The sequence below is a fragment of the Gossypium raimondii genome, chromosome 8, assembly GCF_025698545.1.
Source record: "Gossypium raimondii isolate GPD5lz chromosome 8, ASM2569854v1, whole genome shotgun sequence".
NCBI classification, from domain to species: Eukaryota; Viridiplantae; Streptophyta; class Magnoliopsida; order Malvales; family Malvaceae; genus Gossypium; species Gossypium raimondii.
This window is the reverse complement of record NC_068572.1, coordinates 39,726,986-39,751,006: the sequence shown is the minus strand read 5'-3', so window position 1 is coordinate 39,751,006 and position 24,021 is coordinate 39,726,986. Positions and strand designations below refer to the sequence as shown.

The following is a 24,021-nucleotide window of genomic DNA, read 5'->3' as shown; positions in this document are numbered from 1 at the left end:
TGAGTTGGTTGTTTTTACTATATATTTTTATTTAAAATGGAAAGGATGAACAGCAATGCTTGGTGAAATACTGAAATTAGAGAGCAAAACTATCATATCTTCAAAACAGAAATCTAAAACACCAATTCTTGATGAAATTTGGAAAAACTTAACTATTTTGCGTCCTCGACAAATTTATGCCCCTTTACTCTCTCTAAACCCCATTCAAATTTTAATCTTTCTTCACTTCCCTCCTCCTCACATTTTCATCACTTAACCTACCCACTCAAATTTAAAAGAGTTTGATTAAAAAAAATGTATTTAGACAAATATATATATATATATATGGGTCGAACTCGGACTCGAATATTCAAAACTCGAACTTACCCCAACTCGTTTTTTATGCTTATAATATATTATATAATTTACAACATATAAAAAACTATATGTAATACTATAATGTAAATATTAGAAGATGCTAAGTTGTTTATATCTAAAATTTTAATGAATAAAATTTAAAAATATAAATATTAAAAAAGAAAAAGAAAATATGGTAGGTGAGCTTGAATTAATCATTTTCAAATATGGTTGAACTTGAATAAAATTTTAGATTCATGTTTCAAGTCGAATTAGACTTGAACAAATATAAAATGTATTAATATGGCATTTATGTTCGATTCAAATTGTGAACAACTCCACTTTAAACTCATACCCTTTTAATTGTTACAATAACAACCAAAACTTAATAGCAAGTATATTATATATTATTAAATTTTTCAATAAAAATTAAAAGACTTGTAGAAGACCGATTTTCATTTTTCTACAAAACACCATTTGTCATTTTAAAAGACATAATATCATATGTGTACTTTCATAAAATGTCTAATATGATATCTGTATTTTGAAAATATTTAATTTAGTACTTGAACTATCAATATGTGCTTTATTATGGTATCTATATTTTCATAAAATATCTAAAGCGATATTTAAACTATTAATATGCGTTTCATTATGGTGCTTGGTGTTAACATCATCAATGAGTCTAGCCTTGATAATTTGGAAAAAGAGAATTTACATGTCGAATTTTCGTTAGCAAGTTTAGTTACTTACTAACGGTGTTAATATTAGGTACCATTTTAGAAAATATCACATTAGACATTTTAGAAAAATTCAAGTGGCAAATGTGATATTATCTTCTTCTTTTTTTAATATAAAAGGAAAATAGTAACATCGTGTACGGCTACGATTTGCACAAAATCCAATCGGAGATCACCTGTGGAGTGGAGACATCGAAAGCCTTTGACTGCGCAAAACTGCTGACAAGCATTGTTTCAGAATCCAAACAGGTCTCTCTCTTTACTCTTTTTTCTCCTCATTAGTTAAATTTTATTCTTTTTCTGCGTAATTTCCATTTTTCCTGATGAAATTTACATATACGATGAAGAAGAAGTTACCTTAATTTTTTTAATAATTCTTTATTTTTCTTTTTCATTGAAGTTTGTTCACTGGGCTTGACCGGCTCTACACATTCCCGAACTCTTCTTGATCTCACTTTCATTTATTCCACCAAAAAACATATCAATTTTACTTCAAAATCAACTATAATTTTTCATTTTTGGGTCACATTTGGCAATAGTCTTTGTTTAACAATGCACGTTAACTGTTCGATATAATGCTTCTTTATACGCTCTGCGAAGTGTTATATGTATGTTTTACATTTTGTTTCTGGTTTTCAGGGTGTTGTCTGTGAGATGTTGAAGCAAGTAATATGGAATTTGAGGAAAAGGGTAGTTTCAGATTCTGGAGATAAACTTATTTTGCCTTGCATGTACGTGCCCACCTGTTCTTTTCATTCTCGACAGGTAACTTTCTATTCTTTTAAATTTTGTTTCAGTTTTTGTGGAAATACCCAATTCGTCCTCCTTCGAGAATTTTCAAATCAAATCCAAACCCATTCACCGTTGGTGTCCAGAGATTGTTTTCATTGTTTGATATTTCAAGAAACAAAAGTACGTTGAAACATGAAAAATAAAAATCTTACTTTGCAACTTGCTTTGTCAAGTCCTTTATGTATACGAAGCATGAAAGAAATAAAGCTGTGAATTTTAACTGAATTAAGGCTGAATACTGCTTGGTAACTGTTACAATACAAAAGTTTGGGGTGCTAGAATCGGATGGTTCTCACAATAGGCGGTTCGGAGAACTAGTAGAAATATGTCATGGGGCCTTTGGGATGGAGGAGGGGGCCATTGGCCTGGCTCACAATGCCTTACTATATTACGGGTGACTTGATGGTAGTGTATAAGAATGGGTATAACAGTAACCAATAGGGAAGTAGCACCATGAGAGAAGGCACAACTGATGGATTTTCTTCATTAAAGAGAACTTTAATTTGGGTTCGAGGCACTTTCGAAGTTTGAGGCTAAGGTGCAATGCCAGCCGGTGCCAAAGTGTTGCTTCATTAGCAGCTTGTAAATTTCAGAGTTGCAAACTTTATACAACATTTTCTCATGTACAGGTTCATTGCTCACAGAGAAGTTTTTTTGGGGTAGAGGATTTTCTTGACGATGATAATAGCAGGCCGTACACTTATCAGAAAGAAAAGAAGTCGAAGAATCCGAACAAGCATGTCTCATTCAAACAACGAACTGAAGCCTACATGGAACCGTTTACACTCGATGTCTTCATCTCGAAGCGCTTTGTTTCTGCTTCGGTTACACATAGGGTGACATGTAAACAAGTTGCAGTTGCAGGCACAAACTCAAAGGACACTAAAGCAGTACTGAGATCCAGATCGGACATTCCGGCTTGCTTGGCGATTGGGAGGATATTGGCCGAGAGAGCGAGAGAAGGCGATGTGTATACAGCTTCTTATACTCCCAGGGAGAAATCAGAGCTGTGGCTCAATCCCTCTTTGATAATGGAATTGATATTAAAGTTTATCTTGATTGAATAGATTTATCTTTACCTTTTGTGAATATGCTTGACTGCTGTATTTCATAGAGTAGAAATTTGAATGTGCAAGGCCATTGTTGAGCTTTAGTAATCGAGTTTGTAAACAACATACCTGTACTCTCAAATTATTTGGTTTTGCTCCAAAAATTTCCAATTTGGCTTCATCATTGTTAAGTTCACTATTTGAACTAAAGCAATAATTCTACTGGAAAGTGATTCCCTTCATCTTTCTTGGAAAGTAGGAAAAGAATGATAAGCCAAAATGATATTTGGAAAGTAATAAAAGAAATTCTCTTTATTTTGATTTAGGTTATCTTTAAACCAAGTAAGTCTTCCAAAATGCAATTAATAGTTTTTTAGTACAACAACTATTCGAATCCAGATTAATTTTAAAGAATGGATTAATAAAATTTTGTATTTTCTTCTCCCAATTTTTAACTTACATTATGTTTTAGAAATGTATATATTCGAAATTTAAATTTATATATTACATGTAAATAATAAAATAAATTATATTTAATCGAACTTAAGGTTATAAATTAAAATCAGAATCTGAAATATCATCAATTAAAATATTATTATTACATATTTAATACAAATATCTATTAATAATAAAATATTAAAATACATGAACATTAACTTTAATTAAGAAGTGTAACTGTGTAAATTATCATCATGTTGCCCAGAAAATGTTTAGTCAACCTATTAGCCTACGCTTCTCATAATTTTAGTCAACAGTTTTAATGTTATAAAAAAATTTCCACCAATAATATCGCATCCCTAGGCATCTATAATTATTTTTCGGAATAAAACAATATTTAGTCCTTAAAACTTAGACATTTTTCAACTTAATCCTTGAACGTGGATTTTATTAAGGTGTGATAATGTGACACTTTAAGATTATATCACATCATAACTTCGATTTTTAATATATAATTTTTTAATTTTTAGATTATATATATTTTAATTTTCAAGTAATAATATGACACAATTTCAAAATGTCACGCTATCATCACATATTAATAGAATTCAAGTTTAAAGATTAAATTGTTAAATTTTGGACTAATGAAGACAAAAAGAAATTTCAAAGATCAAGTTCAGAATATTGTAATTTTAAATAGGAAGGCCTTGAACCCATTGAAAAAAATCAACCCATTGAATAGTTTAAATGATTTAATTTTTACATATGGTTGTCTAAAATAAAAACAATTCGATAGAATTGGTTGCCATGGGATTTTCGGTAATCAAGCTCAATTAATCTAGTCATATTTACACAATCATTTTCATCTTACCAAAATAAACAATTTTACTGTAATTTTTTTGAACTATTGAAATTGTATAAAAACAAAGTAATGATTAGCTATGAAAAAACTAGCATTAAAAAAGAAGAAGAAGAGATTTTGACATCTAAAATGTCGTTGCTGCCATAGAAGAAGTGTCGGAATAGTTGGTAAATGATAATTCCGCAAATGATCTCCAACCACATTCAACTTCTTTTTTTTTTATAATTTTAAAATTAAAAGGAAATTGACAGAGTCGAAGATAAATCACATGAGTTTTTCTTTATTTTTTTAGTTAAAATATTAACTAATTAAAATTTTGAAGTTTTAGTATTTTAATTTTTGTATTTTGCATGTGTAATACTAATAAGAGTAGTAACGACCTCGTTTATTAGTTGCCGTCCATGAGAGTGGGGTTGGGTTGTTTTAAAAGAGTCAAAACTATCCTCATCTTCTATTACTTTTCCCATGAAACAAACAATAAGAAGAACGAAAAAGGGAAAAACTTATAAACTTTAGTCTTATGTTGCAGATAACCAAAAAAAAAAATTTGAATTAATTATAAAGAGGTCCCTAACTTTAGTCAAAAGTAAAAAAAAAAATGCTACATCAATCCATTAGTGGATACCAATTCGAGCAATTATCTTTATTAGAGTGACTGAATTGACAAAATAAATTAGAGTGATCAAATAAGAATAATACTATTTTAGAGTGACCTGAAATATTTTTACCCAATTTTTTCAAGAAGGGTGTGAAAAATAATAAATAGACAAGTAACTACTTATATTTAATGTAAAATTTTCAATTGATTCTATCGTATTTTATTTCTTTTAATATTATCTTTTAAACACTTTACTTTTAAAATATTAAAATTCCATTTATCAAAAATTTTAATTTTAAAAACATAAAATTTATAACTTAAAATTAGTATTTAATTTTTAATATTAAATTCTTAGTACTTAATATTTTTATTTATGAAACAAGTATTGTTTTTGACAGATGGAAAATATTTGGTCAATGCCTGCTCAACCGCTTAATCTTCAAGTCGGCTTGCAATAAAATAATTAAAATATTTGCATGTTACTCTCAAAAATATATATATATTTCGTGTCAGTTGAATAAAAAAATATTTGCATGTTACTCCAAAAGAATATAAATAAAATAAATGCATGTTGATATCAGTAAACCCTTTCTTTCTTTTTTCTTTTCTTTTCTTTTTTTTAACTTTTCTATCAAATTTTAATTATACCCACACGATTAATTTAGATTAAAGTGATGATATGATATAATTTCAAAATGTCACTCATTATACCTTAATGGAATCTAAGTTCAGAGATAAAATTAAGAAAAATAGTCAAATTTCAAAATTAATGTAAAAATTTAAACACCAAAAATAAAGGTAAAAGTATCATAAAACCCTTGTATTACACCTTAGATTGCATTTTAGCACTTTTACTGAAAAAAAAAGAAAAATTAGATCCTATATGTTTAGATGATGAGCAAAACAACCCCTCTATTAATATTAGATGTTTATATATAAGGTATAATAATAAATTTAATCCTAAGCCTTTACACATTTATTCAATTTGATCCCTACTCTTTTATTGGGAGTTAATTAAAAATTTTAAAAGCTGGATAAAAAGCATTATTAAAAATTTTAAAAAATCAATTAAGCCTTTTAAAATTTGAAACTTATTTAAAAATCACAAAATTTATAAAATTTTAAAATTATATTTTTATTAAAAATAATAATATTGATCCAATAAAAGAATAGGGTCAATTTTTATAATCATTAGATTTTAATGGGTCGGTATTGTTATATTTTTAATAAAAATTATAATTTTAAAATTTTTATAACTCTTGTTTATGATTTTTATGTTTTTTTAAATAATTTTAAATTTTAAAAGGCCTTAATTGATTTCTTTTAAATTGTTACTAAGGCCTTTTTATCCTTGATCTTATTAGTTTCAACAATTTCTAATTTACTTAAAAGAAAAAGAAAAAGAATAGGAGTCAAATTAAATAAACGTGTGAAAATTGAGAGTTAAATTTATTATTATGCCTTATATGTCGATACCAAATTTTAAGAAAGGGGTTGTTTTGGTGTGACGGTAAAGAGAGGAATTTATTTATTTATTTTTGAATAAAAAAAGTAAAATATAGTAGAACTAGAAAAAGGGTCAAATTACATATAAAAGCCCGTTTTTTTAAATTTTACCAAAATGGGCCCGATAAATAATTATTTACCGGAATGTCCCTATTTCCCCGAAAGTGCGTCCACGTCAGCGCGTTGTCAGGGGACGTGGCAGGAAAACGCATCCCTAAGGAAACGTTTTGCCTACGTGGACAGAAATCGCTCCCTCAAGGGCGTGCTTTATGTCCAAGTAGGCAAAATGCTTCCTCAAGGACGCATTTTGCCTATGTCTCCTACGATTAGGGTTGTGGGTTAGTGGTTTAGGGTTAAGGTTAAGGTTTTGGTGTTTTTAAGTTTAGGGTTTTAGAGAAAAAATTAAATAAATAAGGGATTAGGGTTTAAGGTTTGTCAATTAAATTAATTATAAATTTTTTAAAATTGGATTAGGTTTCGTGTTTATTGTTTTTTTAAGAAAAAAATCAATTAAATTAGGGTTTAGGGTTACTTGAGTAATTTAATTAATTTTTAAAAAATTAGATTAGGGTTTAGAGTTAAGGGTTTTTAACGAAAAATCAAATAAATTAGGGTTCACGGTTACTTGAGTAAATTAATTATAAATTTTTATAAAATTAGATTAGGGTTTAGTGTTTAGGGTTTTAAGTAAAAACCTTAAATAAATTAGGGTTTGGGGTTTAGGGTTACTTAATTAAATTATTTGTTAATTTAAAGAATCTCTCACGTGGACGCACTTTTGCTATAGTAGCTCCTGAAAAAATAATTTCGAGTAGACGTTTCTGAGCAACTAGTGTCAAAAACGCTTTAAGCATGATGCTTTGTCAGCAGAAGTACTGAAAAAAGCTCCCACATGGACGCGCTTTTGCTACAGTAGCTCCTGAAAAAATAATTTCGAGTAGACGTTTCTGAGCAAATAGTGTCAAAAACGCTTTAAGCAGGATGCTTTGTCAGCAGAAGTACTGAAAGAAGCTCCCACGTGGATGCGCTTTTGCTACAGTAGCACATGTTTGGCCTGAGGCTATAAATTATGCAAAAATTTTTCTCAGATTGCATAAGTTACAACAAAAAAATTGAGAGAGGCTAAGAATGATAGAAATTGAAGATGAGTGAACGTATTAGTGCTGTTATTTACTATGATGGTGAGGTTTGCCACACCGAGAACAATATTGTTTTTTTATTAGAGAATACAGTACGACTGGTTTTTAACCAGAACATAAATTTGACAGAACTTCGTAAAAGAATTAGGCGTAAAATATTCGAAACGACGCCAATGAAAGTTTTGTCTATTACGTATCGACTTTGTTCTTCTCGCTAGCGGAGCACCCTATATTGAGTTATATATACAATTTACATCGCCAAATGATGCACTTGCGATTGGTGTTCGAGAGGTTTATGCGACCCTTGCCCGACACTCGGTTAGTTGGTTACAAAACACGAAACAACCCATGTTTGGTAGCAGTGTGGAATACATAACCCCTGCACAACACTCTGTCGTTGGATGGGACATGCACATCGGTGGGTTGATGTTTGATGCTGGAAATACGTACTGGGGAACGACATCAACTTCTAGTGGTTGGCAATCTACATCCAATTGGGGACGTTATGAAACGCCCAGAAGAAGGGATGATATACTCCCTACGACTCCCACTTGTGAGGGGACCTCGTACGTTACAGATGATGGTGGGTTAGAAGATGACTCTGATGTGGATCCACCTCGAGAGCCTGGGCCTGATGGTGCAGAAGTTGCATTATTCTCTGAACCGGAGCCTATTCCAACCGAACCTGAAGATGTTGAAGAGGGTTTAGATGAAGAAGAAGATCCACGATTCAGGGCATACTCACCTCCAGCCCACATACATAATGTCGATCTGTCTGCAGATGATGCGTTGGAGTTTCCAGATCTATCACACTGGTTGCGTGATCGTACAAGTTCGGTACTGGATTTAGGTGAATTTGAAGTTGGTAATCAGTTTTACAAGAAGGATAGTTTTATTGGTGCTTTGAAACAACATAGCATCAATAACGGTGTTAACTACCACGTCGTTAAGTCCAAAGCTGATAAGTTTGAGGTGAAGTGTGCAGTGCAAGACGATACATGTTTATGGAAAATCTACGTCTCATTAAGGAAAAGGACAGGGTTGTGGGAGATTAAAAAGTACAAAGGTCCACATACATGTGCTGCAGGTATAATATTTAGAGTTTCTGAATAATATTGTTATTATGTAATGTTGCATTATTTAAAGTACTCCGTTTATAGGTATTTCATAAGATTATCCCAAGATGGATTCAGCTATGTTAGCTAGCTTTATACTACCCACGGTGAAGGCGAATCCAAGGACTTCAGTGTCGGTCTTAATTGCCAATATTCGTAGCCAAATGGGGTACACGCCCTCTTACCGCAAGGCTTGGATAGCTAAGAAAAAGGTGTTGGAGAAGATGCATAGTGGGTGGGACGCTTCATATAATGAAATATGGCAGTGGTGTCAAGTGCTTGTAACAGCCCGTTTTTGAGTTTGATCAAAATAGTGGTTTTGGGACCACTTAACCGAGTAAAAATATCTATTATATTATTTTAATAAGTTTTACAGCATGATGAAATTATAGTATAAAAATTTCATTAAGAAATTTTATCGTTTAAATACTTAATTTGATAAAAAGGACTTAATCGCATAAAATGTAAAAGTAGCATGCTATAAGTTAAAAGTATTTATTTTCTGATAAGTTGAATGAGAGGTCCTTATTATGTTATTGGACCAAAGATAGTGGTGCTGGTCATAAATGACCTTAAAATATGTGAATTATGCTTTTATTTCATTAAGGTTAATTTGATAAAATGGTTATTAATATTGAATTAAAGTAAAAACAAAACAAAAAGTGGCAGTCATTTTCTTTCTGCACGATTTTGAAGTTTAGAAAGCCAAAGCCATGGCTTTTACATTCGGCCAAGCTTAGATTCTCAATTAAGGTATGGTTTTTATTCTGTTTTTAATAATTTTTACGATCGTTGCTTTGCATTCTAGCTATCCCGTACCTCAATTTCTGAAAATTTTGATGATTTTGAAATGTGACATTGTTGAATACTAGTATATTTTGAAGTATTATGCTAGATTATTGATGGGTATTGAAATATATACAAGTTTTATAAAGTAAATTTTGACAAAATGAGCATTAGGGATTTAATTAAAAAATAGAAATATTATGTTAGAAATGTGAAATAAATGAAAATATGGGCTGATTAGAAGATATATAGTATTCGGCTAAGAATACGTATAAAGAAATTTCGTATATTTTGTGTATTTGTGAATTAGGAACTAAAGTGTCAAAATGTGAAAATATGAGGGCTATTTTGTAAAAATGCCAACATATATTTATATGGATTGAATTGATTGATTTGGTGAATAAATGAGTTAAATTTGAATTTATATAGATCAAGATAAACAAATACCAGAACTTGATCGGGGGAAACAAAAGTTAGACAGGTAGACGAAAGTATTCGAGCAAATACGAGGTAAGTTCGTACAACTAGAATTGAATTATTAAATAACTGTAATTGTCCAAAAATGAATGTATGTAAGTTGAATGAATAATCTATTTGAATTTTAAATTACCGGTATACTATTATATTACTGTTTATATAAATGCAAATGAAATGTTACAAATACTATATACGTTATATTGTTTTGGTATGATAATAGGCACTGAATATGAAATTTTGAGTATTTAAATGTATGTACTTAATTATATTAGATATATATACATATGAATTGAGAAATTGAGTTATTGATTTTTCATTGTTTAATTGATGAAATTGGATAATACCGAGCCCGTTTGAACTTTAGAAAATCGTCGGATACGAGTGACTTGTCACTACGGTTACCGTTTGGTCGAGCTCTTGCATTTGTTGCAGACTCACCACAGCTCGTATGAGCTTACCGTTTCAGCTCTATAGAGCTTACCGTTTCAGCTCGATAGAGTTTACCATTTATCAGCTCGGAATGAGCTTACCGATCATGGCTCGAAAGAGCGAAAATGACAATGATTTGACGAATTTCTGATAAATACACTTATAGTGCATCACCGGTGTATCCCTCGATGTTCTAATAGGTTTAACGAGCATAATTACTGTTACTGATTATATGAATAAGCTATGTAATTATATGGATGAATTACCGTTGATATGTATAAGTTACGGTTGATACGGATAAATTTCTGTTATTACTGATGAATTACAGGTTATACGATTAGGAAAGAATTGATATAAATGTTATATGATTTACATGATTTAAAAGTTACATGAAATACATGATTTACATGGATTGTTGTTTTATGAATATATGAATTATAGGGACGACATGATATATTTAGCTATATGACTAACTCGTGGATGGTGATGTGAATAGACTCTGTGGACAAATGAGTTTATTTTAATTGTTTTAATGCTTAAATGTTAAATTGGTAAATTTTAATTCTATATTATACGGCTTACTAAGCTTAGTGCTTACTTCATTCATTTTCTTATGTTCTATAGATTTCGGAAGCTAGCTCGATTTTGGATGAAGTCGGAGATTTGCTATCACACTATCAAAACGATTTTCGGTACTTTTGGACCTTATGCAATTAATGTAAATATGGCATGTATAGTTAGTTTTTGGTATGAATTTTGGGGTTTGATCAAGCTATGTGATATAGCTTGAGTTGGAAATGTTTAGTTTAGAATGGAAACATTATGTGTTATGTTCATTTTGGGTGCACTTTGATAAAGGGTATTTTGGTATAATTAAGTATATAAATGCATTGGTTGCAATCTGAAATTTGCAGGGAAGGTTCAATAGGGGTTATATTCAATTTTTTTTAAAAACAAATGAATGAAGTCTATTAGTAAGAATTTATATGAATTTATGATTATATATGTTTTTATTTAAGAATTATTATAAATTATCCAAGATATCCGGTAATGCCTTGTAACCCGATTTCAGCGACGGTTTGAGGTTATGGGGTGTTACAGTGCTTGAGAGATACGTCCTAGGTTATATAACAGACCTTCAAATGGAACATGCGTACTACAACGACCGATTGCTACGTGGATGCCAAGTGTTCAAATGCCTATTTTGGACCTATTAAGCAATGTTGAGACGCATTTCCATACTGCAAGTCATTGGTACAAATTGACGGTACCTTTATGTTTGGTAGATATACCCATCGACTATTGGTAGCAGTGACACAGAATGGCAGTGGGAGAATTCTTCCACTTGTGTTTGCAATAACACCGGGGGAGTCAGCTGATGACTGAAATTTCTTTCTATCTAGGTTAAGGAGGCATGTGTGCCCCCAACCTGATATATGTGTTATTTTCGATCTGGACACCGGCATACTAGCTGCAATTGATCGATAGGGAAGCTTATGACAGCGCACACACCATCGATATTTCCTAAGGTACGTTGCTTCCAATTACTATAGGCAATATCTATCTAAGAGTGAACAACGACAAGTGACCAACATGGGTATTTAGTCTCTATTAATATAATTTCGTTTGTCATTTTATATTTATTCTAATTGAAAGAGTGGTATGTAATATTCGCTGTGAACTTATATTGGCAGGGTATGAAATAAATAAAGATCGTTTTCATGATATGTTTGCAGTTTTACGTTCAATTAACGGCGAAGGCGCGGACTATCTTTGTAACATACCTTTCGAACAGTGGGCACAAGCATACGACGGCGGCCTACGATATGGTCATATAACCTCAAACCTGGCTGAATGCATAAATTCTGTTCTAAAAGGAACGCGCCATCTACCGATAACATCGGTTGTGCGAGAGACATATTTTCGTTTGGCGGCTCTATTTCCAAAGCGAGCAGCGAGTTATACAGGCTAGATGCAGGGAGGTCATATATGGTGCAGTAAGGTAAATGAAGAAATTAACAATGCCAAGGCGCGGGCGAACACCATGCACACAGTGTGTCACGATCAAGACAATTTATGGTTTCGCGTGATAGAGTTTGACAGACCGTACCAAGGTGTTATTGGCGGGCAATATTGTGTACACTTGCGAAATAGGACTTACGACTGTAGGATGTGTGACGCACTTCGTTATCCATGCGCTCATGTAATTGCAGCTTGTCAGAATCTTCGTCTGGATCCGATGAGCTATGTCGACGAAGTGTACAAATTAGAAAACATGTACAACGTCTGAAGACACGTATTCCCACAGGTCCCAGATGAACGTAAGTGGCCGTCTGTATCGCTTGCTCCCTTTAAGCTATTAGCAGATAGAGAATTACGTCGCAAACCAAAGGGTCGACCTTGCTCGACTAGAATACGTAACAATATGGATATCCGAGAAACAGTCAGTCAACAGAAGTTGTGCGGATGGTGTAGGAACCCAGGCCATACAAGCCGATCAAGCCCAAATCGCAATAGTTGAACGTTATTGTAAAAAACTTTGTATTATTTATATTTTTTCAAATCGAAAATTGGTACAAATATTCAGAATATTGACTTATTTAAAAGAAAACCTATTTTATTAAAAATATTAAAGTAAATTACAATTACTTTATTCAAAACAATGTTTTATTTTATGAAATGAAATAATACAGAAATATTCAACATATTGGCTTATTTAAAAGAATTTCTATTATATTAAAAATGTATAAGTAAATTTCTATTTTAGTACATGAAATAATATAGAAGAATTTCTATTTTATTACATCAAATAATATCAAAATATTCAAAATGTTTGTACAAATAAAAATCAATCTCCGTACCCACCGGATTCAGTGCCACATGACGGTCGTCGATGGTTACGCACTGGATTCCTCCTTTGTCCAGCTTTCGGTGGGGGTTGTAGTTGCTCCTGCGGAAATTTTAGTTCCTCTGGTAGGGGATTTGTTGTCGGTGTTGGGACGATGAGCTACCTTGATAGAATAGTGACTGTGGAGGTGTTTGCATCACCAATGACGAAGCTGTTTGAAACCTATACGGTGATGGGGTTTGGTAAAAAGAAGAGCTCCCCGACGGCCCCTCTTGTGATCCCTCGTGCGACGTTGACCTATACATCGGCGGTCCACTCAGCGTAATCAAAAATAGAGATGAACCAGGCCATTGACTCCAACCTGCCATATGACTAGAAAAAGGAAACATATAAGGGTTATGATAGATAAAAAGGCTAGGATACGCACCGAACATCATCTGAAAAGGCTGTGCCGCGGGTATCGTCGGTTGAACTGCTAGGTCGGGTGACTGTTTCGGTGCTATTGCTGGGCTTGGTGATTGTATGGGTGATGATGATGGGCCGGGTGAATGTCTGGGTCTTGTTGATGGGCTTGCGTCGTCGTCCCTTCTTATTGGATTTAAAGGGCCAAGTCGTTCTCTTTGGACACGCAATTGCTTCTGCCTCTCCTCTGCCGACAGTAAATACGACTTGCCATGGATCCTAAACCATGGCATATATTCCAGCACGCACGCTAACTCTGGAACGATGATCGGTTCCTGAGTTGGTATATAATCATATCGATCTTCCCACTTTTGGATGTAGTATGACCGGAATCTTGGCCAATCCGTATGCAATTTCCGTAGGTTGATTTTGTGATGATCATCCAACACCTCAGGTGCCACGGGAATCGGTTATCGGAATCTAAATTGCCGTAATACTCTGTCTGACTGGTGCATCTCCACAGTCGCAAAGTTGACCAACGGGACTTTCACATGCCAAGCATTTGGATTTTGGAAGTACTCATTCGAAATTACTGCCTGAATTACCGGATCCTCGTATGGTGTCCATTGAAACTATATGACCATGATAGAAATATTAGTTATATACTAAATACTAAATACCAATCGACTATCTCATGATAGAAATATCTATTTTATTTAATACTTACTTGTGCTTCCGACCGTTGCTCTAATAGAAGCCGTATATCTTCAAGAGAGGTAGGTAATCGAGCATAACTTGCCAGATGGTTCCACCTAATTAAATAAATTTTTAGCATTCGATTATATTTTAAATCTACGTAATAATTGTAAAATATAATATAAAATTTACCTTGTTATGAGTCGGAATGTATACGGGTGGTCCACTTGAGGACGTAAAAATGGAAAGCAAAACCGTGCTCAGGACAGCAGTAGTGACAGGTAACCTCCGATTTTCGCTTTATTTGGTCGCGTCGCCCCGCACATCTCTCGGTACAATGTTGCCAACACGGTAGACCCCTCACTAAATTTACCAACTGCTCAAAAATCAACGAGTTTCAGCAGCCATCTTAGATGTACGAGGTTCCGTGACAAGCCCGGCATCAGATAACCTCTAATTATCTGAAGAATGTATGGCCAAGCGTATCGAATTCTTTCTAGTTCAGTTGAATCATCATCTGGATCTGGGAATGTGTCTCGTAACCAGCCCATCTCGATCCGACCTCCGTTAATATTCTCCGGAATAGTGCCCAAAAGCTCGTAGCATACTGCTCCCCAATCACCAAATTGAACAGACCTGGTGACTGCGTACTCGTCCACCGGTAATCCCAATTGCAAATTTACATCTTTCAAAGTGATAGTGCACTCTCCACATGGAAGATGGAATGTGTGCGTCTCGGGTCTCCACCTCTCAATCAACGCACTAATAAGTTTCGGGTCCAATTTGCATCCCAGGCCTACCGTCGCCATGTGCCAAAAACCCGCCTCCCGCAGGTAATTCTCTACCAACGGTGATGGAGGACTATGCATATTAAGGATATAACATTGCAATATCCGATTTACAGACTTTTATAACAAATAATAAAATAATAATTATTTAAAATTGCATAAATAAAAAAATCTTAAATAATATTTAAAAATTAAATTTAACACTTACCATTTTCATTTGTTCGACGGATATGTGCTTGTCATCAAGACGAATCAATTTTCCGGCCATTGCTAAATTGGTACAAATTTTTATGATTTAAAAAAAATTCAAAAAAACAAAATTTAAAACTTTTTTAAAAATAATTAAAAAAATTAAAGCTCTTTTAAATAGAAATTTGAGAGGAATTTGAGAGGAATTTGAGAGAATATTAAAGAGAAATTGAGAGAAAGGATTTAGTTGTGAAAAAAAATGAAAGGAGGGTTTATAGTTTTTTTTTTACCGTTGGGGTGTCACCAACGGTCAAGAAAGTAGCCGTTGCTACTGTTCACGCGCGGGCAAAATGCGTCCCCAAGGGAGCGCTTACGTAGCAGGAAAACGCGTCCTTGAGGGAGCGATTTCTGTCCACGTAGGCAAAACGCTTCCTCAGGGACGCGTTTTCCTGCCACGTCCCCTGATATCGCGCTGACGTGGACGCACTTTCGAGAAATTGGGCCATTCCGGTAAATAATTATTTACCGGGCCCATTAAGGTAATTTTTAAAAAAAAGAGCTTTTATATGTAATTTGCCTTAAAAAAAGCGTAATTGTAAAATTTGAAAAAAGTAGATTAATAAAGTTGTATTAATGAAGTGAAATATGTTGCAGCTGAAAACAGGAAACATTGAAGTGGTAAAAGTCAACTATTCATGTAGCAGCCTTGAAAGCAATTTAAACAATAGGTAATAAGTTTGAAAAGTGTGGTGGATGATAACGACAACATTCTTAATTTATCCTAACTTCATTGTCAAATCATATGCCATTCCACATTCCCCACTCTCCTACATTAACATAACCAACTTCTTATTAATGCTATTACCATTTTTATTATAATTTCTAAGCAAACTATCACATGAATGAATCTTAAAAATCCATAAATTAATCTTTAGAGTTGTTTTATTTAAATATTTCATATAAAACACTATCATATTAATATTAAATTTTTAGTAACAGAAGACTTTTACGTAATTTCTTAAATGTGTTGTGTCGAGTTGATTCATAACACCAATTCAATAAAATACTATTATTAATAAAAATCGTGGACAATAAAAATACAAAGTCATTGATAAAGAATAATCTAAAAAAGGAGAGAAATACAAACTAACATCAACTAGAATATTGGAATATTCAAAACAAACCTTGGCTATTTTATCAAAATAGTCCAAAAAATATTATATTTACAAAATAACCTAGGTTTAAAACAATCACCAAAATAACTTAAAAGGAATAGTAAAATTGGGTTGTGGCATGTCAATGGCCGGAACCCTCGTATTGCACCCATGATTGCCTAATAATTGTATCGGACTTAAAAATTATTTTTTGGGTTTTGTCATCAATGGCGGAACCCATGTATTTTTTTAAAATTATATAATCTTGATATACAAAAAGGAAAAATATTTTTTTGAGTCTGTTTGTCAATGGCGGCACCCAATAAAATTTTAAAAAAATTTGATTCGATATCGATTCGACACGAAAAAGAGAATTTTTTTAAATTGTCTTTGGTGCCGCCATTGACAAAGCCAAGACCCAAAATTTTTTTTACTTTTTTCAGATAATTGATATCCGATTCGACACGAAATTTTTTAAATTAGTCTTGGTGCCGCCATTGAAAGCCAAAGACCCAAAATTTTTTTTTTTTTTTCCCTTTTTCAGATATCAAGATTATATAATTTTAAAAATACATGGGTTCCGCCATTGATGCACCAAAACCCAAAAAATTAATTTTTTTAAGTCTGACACAATTATTAGGCAATCATGGGTGCAAAATACGAGTGGGTTCCGGCCATTAACAGGCCACAACCCAATTTTATTGTTCTTTTTAGGTTGTTTTGGTGATTATTTTTAAACATGAGTTATTTTTGTAAATATAATATTTTTTTTGATTATTTTGATAAAATAGCCACAAACCTTGAATAACAAAAGTCAAATATAAGATAATCTATTCTCATCATCATCTTGGATCTACACAATTACTATTATATATCATGACAAGACCTTTACTAACCTTTTAAAATATATAATTTCAGTTTTCATGTTCTTAAAGAATATTTTATATTAATTGATTATTGTAACTTTTTAACAATGTTAATAATATGGATTAAAGAATAACATTTATTAACAATGACAGATTGTGAAATTAAATACAAAATTTAAGTTGTCGAGAGTCTTAGTTCAATTGGTATTAATATTATTATCAATATAAGGAACATAAATTTGAACATATTAAAACACATTTATCATTTTATTTAAAAATGAGAAAAAATTATAAATATTCTATAAAATAATTCAAGTTGAGTTTGAAAAGGAGGAAAAATGAAAGGTTTACCTAAAATAAGGGTAACATGTTTGCTCAAATTCACCCCAAAATCCTGAAATCATCATTTGACCCCACTCCCTTTTTTTTTATTAACTATGAGACCACATATTTAAGCTTATTGTATATGCTCAAATATTTGATCATCTCCTAAATGTTCATAACTTTGCCCCCCTCCTCCACAAAGCACAAGCTTGTTTCCTGAAAGGAAATGATGGTTTCTTAAAATGAATAAAGGGAAAGAAAGTGCAGTAAATTGCTGCTTAAATTCGATGCAACAATCTCTTTTTTTTTGTTCTTCTTTAGACTGCTTTTATTTCTTATGAAAATGACTTTTGTTTAAACCTTTGGAAAAAAAAAATAGCCTAATTGTCATTTTCCTTTACATCCAACCTTCTGTTACATATTGTGAAAGTCCATTTGAATAAAGTATAGTTGTTTGATTTTAAAATTCTATCCTCGAGATTGTTAACATTTATAGTACATCATGAAATCTTTGAAATCATAAAAAATTTATGGAGATGAACTGTGGGGTGAAAACTTAGAAATGAGCAATTTAGAGCGATAAAAAATGAAAAAGGAAGAAAAGATGAAATATCTCTAGAAACAATAAAAGCCCTCATAGAAAAACTAAAAGATTTTTGGCTTTTCTCCTTTAAATTGAGCTTATTTTGGTCACATATGAATGTTTAAGTTGAAGAATTAGATGATACATGAAGTCAAATTTATGAAAAGTGAATTAAGAATAATTGATTTTTTACATTTTGAATAAGGAATCTAATTCAGTAAATACTATTGATTCATGTGAGAAGAAGAATGAAACTAGAAAAAAGAAAAGTAAAAAGAGGATTCAAACCAAGAATGGTGATTTGAATAATTGAGGCATGTTTAAGTTGAAAACCTGAAAAGGCAGTTGTGAAAATTGAACGTCGATAATGACAATGAATCTCAAAGAAAAAGAGAAAATAGAACATACAGAATTTTACGTGAAAACCCTTTCGCAAAAAAAACCACAGGTAAAGGAGAAAAAAATTCACTATGCCAAATCCGAATGATATAATAGGAGAGATGATTACATCTATATATAGGTTTAAAAACCTTATTCTAATCAAAATCTAATAAAAGTAATGCAATAAGGTTAAAACACCTTATTCTAATCAAATATCAAATAGAGGAAGTAAACTTTTATATGGATTCCACTTGTGCAGCCTGTATCGTACCTACAATGCCTCCCAAGTCCCAATTTCGGTCTCTCCTCACTTTTCATTTATGGACCTACCTACAATGCCACCATAAAAGAGCGACATTAGTAAAATAAATAGAATTAATATTTACCTTAGCATCATCATCCTTAATACCTACGGCATGAAAGTATTGCTATATTTCCTACAAGAATTGTCCACATCCCTCGCGGGCCTTACCCCCTTAAACTTCTCTAGTTTGGGACATCAATCTTATGGCTCGGTATCGCACCCAACACCCTTTTACCAATAGCAACTTTGTACACATTGAGCTCTCCCTCGAGTTGCTCAATTTTCGTGTTCAAAGTCGTCACTGTAGACTTATTTTCTTCCATCATAGCTATCATCCTAGCTTCAAGAGCCTTATTCTTGTTCATTAGCTTACCTACAATGGAATTGACAAGCACTTACAACACTTCCATATTGGAACTTGTTAGAGTTGTGTGACCCAAATTCTAAGAGATTGGTGGCAAGTCAAGTTAAACAAAATATATATTCTTTTTAGAAGATTTAGTATTTATGAGTATAATATATTTAGCATTTATTAGCATAATATATTTGACTTTGATTAGAATTAGGTTTTTTCAACCTATAAATAGATGTAGTCGAAACTTCTCTTGTAATTATTCGAATTTGACATAGCGAATTTTCTTCTTCTCTGCCCGTGGTTTTTTTTCCGAAAGGGTTTTCATGTAAAAATTTGTGTGTTCTTTATTTTTATTACTCTTTTCTTTGTGATATATTGTCATTATAGACGTTCTATTTTTACAAATTGGTATCTGAGCTTCCGGGTTATTCATCTCGATCACGGTAATGGCGTCTTTGAAGTATGAAATTCCGTTGTTGAATCGCAACACCAGATTTGCATTGTGGCAGATTAAGATACAAACAGTTCTTGTACAGATGAATCTAGAGGATGCCCTGCTAGGGATAGATAAGATGCCTTTGACATTAACAGATGAAAAGAAGAAGCGTAAGGATCGAAAGACATTAACACAATTACATCTATATTTGTCTAACGAAATTTTACAAGATGTGATGAAGGAGAAGACCGTCGCTGCATTATGAAAGAGGCTGGAACAATATGTATGTCGAAAATTTTAACCAGCAAGTTGCATATGAAGCAGTGTCTTTATGCTCATAGTTTGGATGAAGGTGCGTCTGTGCACAAACACTTAACAGTGTTTAAAGAAATTATCTCAAACTTGGAGGCCATGGAGGTTTAGTATGATAAGGAAGATCTAGGGTTGATTCTACTTTATTTGTTCCCCCGTCTTATTCAACCTTTAGAGACACAATTTTATATAGCCGCGATTCTCTCACAATTGATGAGGTTTATGATTCTTTGACCTCGTTTGATAAAATGAAGTATCTTATGGTTAAATCTGACTCTAAAAGAAAGAGTCTCATTGTTCGTGGGAGACAAGAACAGAATGCTGATGATGATCGTGGAAGGACACAGAAACCGAATCCTTGCGGTAAATCTAATGGTAGATCGAAGTCTTCAAACAGAAATAAAACTTGTAACTTCTACAAAAAGAAATGACACATTAAATCTGAGTGTTATAAGCTACAAAACAAGATCAAAAGGGAGGCTGCGAATCAAAAGGAAAAACAAACAGAAAATTTCAGTGAAGCTAATGTTGTAGAAGACTACAGTGATGGTGAACTTCTAGTCGCTTCTGTTAACAATGTTAAAGTGAGCGAGGAGTGAATCCTTGACTCTGGTTTCACCTTTCACATGAGTCTCAATCAGAATTGTTTACAACTTATGAAACAATGTCTAAAGGTGTTGTTTTGATGGGAAATAATATTTCGTGTAAAATTGTAGGTGTTGGAAGGATTAAAGTTAAGATGTTTGATGGAGTTGTCAGAACACTTAGTGACGTGCGACATGTTCCAGAATTGAAACGAAATTTAATTTCGTTGAGTACTCTTGATTCAAATGGATACAGATACACAGCCGAAAGTGAGGTTTTAAAGATTTCCAAAGGTTCCCTCGTTGTGATTAAAGGGCAGAGAAAAACTGTCAAGTTATATGTTTTACAGGGTTCTACTGTTACTGGTGATGCAATTGCCACTTTCTCTTCCTTGTCAGATGATGCTTTTACTAAACTTTGGCATATATGCCTAGGGCATATGAGTGAGAATGACATAGAAGAATTAAGCAAAAGAGGACTTCTTTATGGGCAAGTGTAACACCCCTAACCCGTGTCCGTCGCCGGATTAGAGTTACGAGGCATTACCGATCAAAACCCAACTTAAAATTTTTTTTTAGACTAAACAACTCAAGTTAGTCAGCATATAAAATACTTATATATATTATACATATACAAGGCACCACTTAGCATATAAATTACAGCCTAAAACATACAACTTCATAAATTTTATTACATCTAAAATCATATATCATACCAATCAAAATGAATCAAGTACAAAGCAGTATAAGTATAATTACAAACATCATATTATTCAAATTGTTAACAAAAGCATAAAGATTATGTATAACTAGTATAGATGTGCCATTATTAATAACTAGAACGCAAGCATGAAAATGGATTATTTTCGTATGGTTACTTAAGTTCATGATTTTAAACTAATCAAAATTACAAGCAACCTAAAACATGTTTAATTTAATAATATTTAATCCATGTACCATACACATTCGAATATATATATATATATATATATATATATATATATAACATTTTCTTTTTATAGCGAAGACATTAAACCAAATCCATTTGTATCACATTGTATTATCTATCACAAGTTCCTACCATATCCGAATACACATGGCCTACAATTAGGGGTGTTCATTCGGTTAACCGACCGGTTAACCGACCCGAAATAACATTAACCGAATTAACCGACCTTTCAAAATCTTTAACCATTAACCGAACCGAATTTTTTTTCAAAAAAATTAACTGAAACAAAATTTTTTCGGTTAATTCGGTCGGTTAACTTAATTAACCGAAAATTATATGTTTTTTTTTATTTTTGGTTAAAAATTAACCAAATTAATCGAATTAACCGAATTACCCGAATTACCCGAATTAACCGAATTAACCAAATTGAATCACTACATAATTAAATTATTTTTAGACTTTTAGACTTTAGTTTTAGTCTTAGTTTTAAAATTTTATTTTTATTTATTAAATTATTTGTAATTTAATTTTATGATTGGGTTAGGTAATTGGGTTGGGTTAAATACTTGGGTTTAGATTGGGTTTACATGAATAGTGGGCCTATCTATATATTATAATTTTATTTATTAATTTTTTGGTTAATCAAGAAAAAATTGATTAACCAACCGGTTTCAATCGAATTAACCGTTAACCGAAAAATCAAAAAATAATTAACCGACCCCGACCGAAAAAATTCGGTTAACCGACCGATTAACCGAATTCGGTTGGTTAACCGAATTTTTTCAGTTTTACCCGAATTTTGCACACCCCTACCTACAATACCAATTTAAAATCAAACATGCATCATTAATCAAATTTCATATACTAACCATATTTCAAAAATTCAACTATATCTTTATCATTTAACTAATCAAATCTTAATATCATAACTCAAGCATATATCCAAACATTTATTTCATTTCAATTTACTAACTATACTATATATTACAACATAGGTAATCTACCCTATTTGGACAGCTTTTATACATCAATTTGGACAGCATTTATATACCAAATTAGACAACATTTTCACACCAAAATTTGGATAGCATAAATACAACAATTTGGGCAGCATATATACAACAGTTTGAGCAGCATTTTTACGCCAAAACTGGACAGCATATATGTAACAAGTTGGGCAGCATTTAAGCATCAAAATTGGACAGCATATATGTAACAAATTGGGCAGCATTTAAACATCAAAATTGAACAGCATATATGTAACAAATTGGGCAGCATTTAAACATCAAAATTGGACAGCATATATGTAACAAATTGGGCAGCACTTAAGCATCAAAATTGGACAGCATATATGTAACAAATTGGTTCAACTCATAACCAAATTAATCCATCATCCAATGCATAACTATTATACATATACTAATCATTTAATCAAATTTAACATGTCCAAACTATATATATATCACATTTATTATCATCTCACAAACTTATACCATAATTCAATAAGCAAAATTATAAACCCCATTTCCTCTACCATTAAAAACCATATGCATAAACACCAAACTCGATCAAAATAAGATGAGCCATTTTTGCATGGCCATTTATATACATGTTCCAAAACTAACCAAAAAAATAAGCAAGCCTATACATGCCATAATATCGAGTTCAAAAATTTATCAAAATACCCAAAAGATGTCGATAGTTTGATAGACTTTGCTGACGGTCCCCGAGCTCGTAACCAACTTCCAAAATCTATAAACGAAAAGCGATATACACATAGTAAGCTATTTAAGCTTAGTAAGTCATAAGCAAACCTTATTTATTTATTTTTAACGTTAATATCAAACTATTTTACCAAGCCAACCAAATCAAATATAAGTAACCATTGAACTTTATAAAACTTAATGCACAAATACTCAAATTCTTGTATACTTAACATTTTATAATTTAAAACTATGATAATAGGCCGATCTCCCTATACCACCAAATCACTTATAATTACGAACATGCTCACACATTATTCATATATCAATCAACTTTGAATCATCAATTCAATATACAACTTACCTTAAAATTTCATAGCATGATATAAATACATACCTGAACATTATTAATTCGATTTCACATTCGGTCATCACTTAACATTACCCGTTGAACCACTCGGAATTAAAAAGGATACGCGGATAGTCTGAAACTCGTACAATGCCAACGTCCCAGACGTGGTCTTACATGTAATCACATACCGATGCCACTGTCCCAGACAGGGTCTTACACGAAAACACAAGTCGATGCCGACGTCCCAGACGTAGTCTTACATGAAAACACATATTGGAGTCCTATGTCATGACATAAGTATTCTATCTATTCCTAGGATTCGTACGGGGCTTTTAGGCGTTGATTATCAATCGAATTGAACTCGAAATAAAATTCCTATCTCAATAATCATTTTCGGCCAAAACATATAACAAATAAAATAATTTAATTTATCACTTATCATTTATATATTCTTGAATTTAATAACATTTAAATGCTTATTGACTTACCTCGGATGTCGTCGACTGCTAAATCGGCTACTCGACCACT

General features: G+C 32.2%; 1 pseudogene; it reads left to right on the top strand.

The window, feature by feature from the left end:
- Nucleotides 1–1,347: 1,347 nt before the first annotated feature.
- Nucleotides 1,348–3,021, top strand: LOC105791421 (uncharacterized; annotated as a pseudogene).
- Nucleotides 3,022–24,021: the final 21,000 nt, after the last annotated feature.